The sequence below is a fragment of the Chiloscyllium plagiosum genome, chromosome 42, assembly GCF_004010195.1.
Source record: "Chiloscyllium plagiosum isolate BGI_BamShark_2017 chromosome 42, ASM401019v2, whole genome shotgun sequence".
In the NCBI taxonomy this organism is placed as follows: Eukaryota; Metazoa; Chordata; class Chondrichthyes; order Orectolobiformes; family Hemiscylliidae; genus Chiloscyllium; species Chiloscyllium plagiosum.
In genome coordinates, this window is record NC_057751.1 from 13,970,271 (window position 1) to 13,973,572 (window position 3,302).

Sequence of the window (3,302 nt, forward strand, 5' to 3'; positions counted from 1 at the left end):
TCAGGGATGTGCAGGTTAGGGTGGGTTGGCCATGCTAAATTACCCATAGTGCTCAGGGATGTGCAGGTTAGGGTGGGTTGGCCATGCTAAATTACCCATAGTGCTCAGGGATGTGCAGGTTAGGGTGGGTTGGCCATGCTAAATTACCCATAGTGCTCAGGGATGTGCAGGTTAGGGTGGGTTGGCCATGCTAAATTACCCATAGTGCTCAGGGATGTGCAGGTTAGGGTGGGTTGGCCCTGCTAAATTACCCATAGTGCTCAGGGATGTGCAGGTTAGGGTGGGTTGGCCATGGGGAATGCTGGGACAGAGGGTAGAAGGGTGAGTCTGGATGGGGTGCTCTTCAGAGGGGCGGTGTGGTCTCGATGGACCGAACGGCCTGCTCCCACACCACAAGGGGTTCCCTGAAGCAGCGGTGCCCACCAGTGACGGTGCAGTGTTTCTGGGCCCATTCTGGCACCGCTCAGTGTCAGACAGAGCCGCCGGGTGCGTCCCAACCCAATCCTGAGATTTCCACCCACTTTGGCGTGCCCAGCCCACGGCCCGCCCTCGGTGATCTTCCACCTTGCCGCCTCCTCCAGCCTGCGGCTGCGGTTAACCCCAGCTCCCAGGAACCGATGAAACCGGATCCCTCGGCCAGGAAACCGTGCCCGCTCGGTGGATGGGTGACATTCAGGGAAAGCCATGGTGTTGACCATGTTTGCAGTGGGCGGGCGGTGGGGGGGAGGAGCCGTTGTGCAGCGACTGACCTTTGACCGTTGTGACTGCAAGCCGTTGGGAAGTGGGTGCCCTTTGAACTGCTCCCTGTGCCACCAGTCCCGCCAACTCAATGTGGGACTGCCCCTTTGTGCCAGCCGCCAGCACTGCACCCCCCCCAAGGTGCTCTCAATGCCTCGGGGAGACGAGTCCTTCATGTTATGCGCGCCTGCCGCGGGCTGAGGTGGGTTTGTGCCAGCCGTCTGCAGCTCTGACCTCAGATGCCCTCGCCTTGCGCCATTCCCCCTGCTCTGCATGCTGGTCATCTTCCCCCTCTGCATCCGGGTCGCGTTTCCCGAGGGAAATAATGGAGGGCCGGGTCAGGTTCCCAGACGGAGCGGGCAGTGTCAAGAACCTCCACGTCTCTCGGGAGGTTTCCCATGTCCAGTCCCATCCACGGGAGCTGGCTGGCACTCCCGATTTCGGTGGGTGGTGTACACCTGACCAGCTGCCCCCTGTCCCTTGGGGCAGCAGGGGGGGGGGGGGTAGTGCCCCTGCCTTTGAGCCAGGAAGAAGAGGGTGTTCACTGCCACCTCTGGATGGGGAGGTACCTTTCCGACCATCCCTCGCTCCCTCACTCTGTTGGGTCTCAGTGGCTGTTTGGTGACGGTAACGTTCCCTCCAGACGGCACAGGGATCAAGCTCCCGACTGGAACAGCTCATCCCTCCCAGTGTCCAGCCCCCACAGCCCGCCTCTGGCCCCCCCCACGAGACCCCATCCCCCTGGGCCTTCCCCGAGGGGGGAAACGACACCAACCCGCCCCCTGGACCGGAGTGAGGGGACAGAAAGTTCAGGATTAGGCCGGGAACGCTCGGCTCTGAGAGGCAGGGGAGGGCAAGGGTCCACCGCGTTGGGCTGTGACTCTGGAGTCACGTGTAGGCCCAAGACCAGGTGAGGATGGCAGTTCCCTTCCCTGAAGGCCATGAGTGAACAATCAGTAACGGATTCCTGCTCACCATCCGACTCTTAATTCTGGAACTGCGTTTTGTTGCGTTCTAACTCCGTGGCGGGATTTGAACCCTGGTCCCAGGAACGTTATCCGGGTCTCTGAGTTGACAGTTCACCCTCGCTAACTGTTGGGCAGACAGTCGAGGGACAGGGAGCGGGCCCGGGGCGGTTCATTTGGGTCTGGGGGCCCTCGGTGCCAGCGTATGGTCAGGAAGGAGGGAAGGGAGCTCGAATCGAGTTGGGAATCAGGTGGAGGGAAGGTGGGAGTGGAGCAGGGCAAGAGTGGGTTCCTGAGGAGTGCAGCGGAGGTCTGAGTTGGGGCGATCGGGGAAGTGGGGTGGGGGGGTGGTCAGCAGTTTCAACCTTCCAGCTCAGCACCACCCTCATGCCCTGTCCCACCGGTCCATCTTCCTTCACACCTATCCACTCCATATGCACTTCCACTCATAGCACTCTCAGCTACCTAACCCCCCCGCTCCCCCCCCCCCCCCAATCCCGCACAATCCTCTCCATCATCTCCCCGAGGAACGTTCCGGGACATGGCGCATGTTGGCTGGAGCACGGGCTGGAGAATGAGCACTGCTCTGCATGTTACCTGAAGGCCGCTTTGGGATGGACGTCATTGGGAGACTGGGGTGAGGGGGGGGGGGTGGTGGGAGGAGGTAGGGTGGGGAAAGGTGTTGCTTTGCCTGTGTTCGACAGTACACCCCCTCCCCCACCCTGGCACTGACAATTGGCCGCCTGAACATGGTGGGAATTCTCCATTTTGGTATTGAACGCTCACGCTCCTGGTTAACACCCCCCTCGGTCGTCTTACCCTCCTGTGGGGCTTTGGGGATGTGACGACCTCACTACTGCCCGGCGCCGTGGCAACAAAGCAGCTTGCATTTCGTAGCTCGCCCCCCCCGCGCAGCGAGTGGAGCAGGTTTTGGGAGCCACCATTGTCTTCCTAAGTCGGTGGGGACCGCTGGCAGTCTCTCGGCTGAGGGGCTGTGCGTGTCGATGCTGTTTGATGTCCCATTCCGCCTTCCGGCCTCCGCGGCGCTCTCAGGGAGGCGTCAGTCAGAGTTGCCCTCCGCGTCAGCTCAAAGGGCCCTGCCCCTCAGCATGCTGGGAGGTGGCCGTGTGCCATCATCGAACCCCCGTCCTGACCCAGGCAGGGCTCTGATCACTCAGGCCAGGCCAAATCCCAGCAGGCTGTCAGGCTGAAGGGAGGCAGACCAGCCCTCTCCCTCAGCACTGAGCAGTTGGGTGAAACAGAGTGGTCACTTGGCTTTCTCTCCCCGGGCTGTCTACATGTCGGTCTGACCGTCTCCGTACAGTCAGCCTGTTCACGTTGACTGATAGACTCCAGTCCTCAGGCAGCTCACGGTTCTGAGCAGTAAGAGTTCCTCTCATCGCTGTGTCCCCTGAGGTATCAGGGAGGGGCTGGGGGTGTGTCTGTGAGTGTCTGTGTGTGAGAGAGAGAGAGCGCACGTGTGTGTGTGTGTGAGAGAGAGTGGGTGTGTGGGTGGGTGGGGGTGTGTGTGTGAGTGAGAGGGAGAGCGTCGTGGGTGGGTGTGTGAGAGAGAGCGAGCGTGGTGCGTGGGTGTGTGAG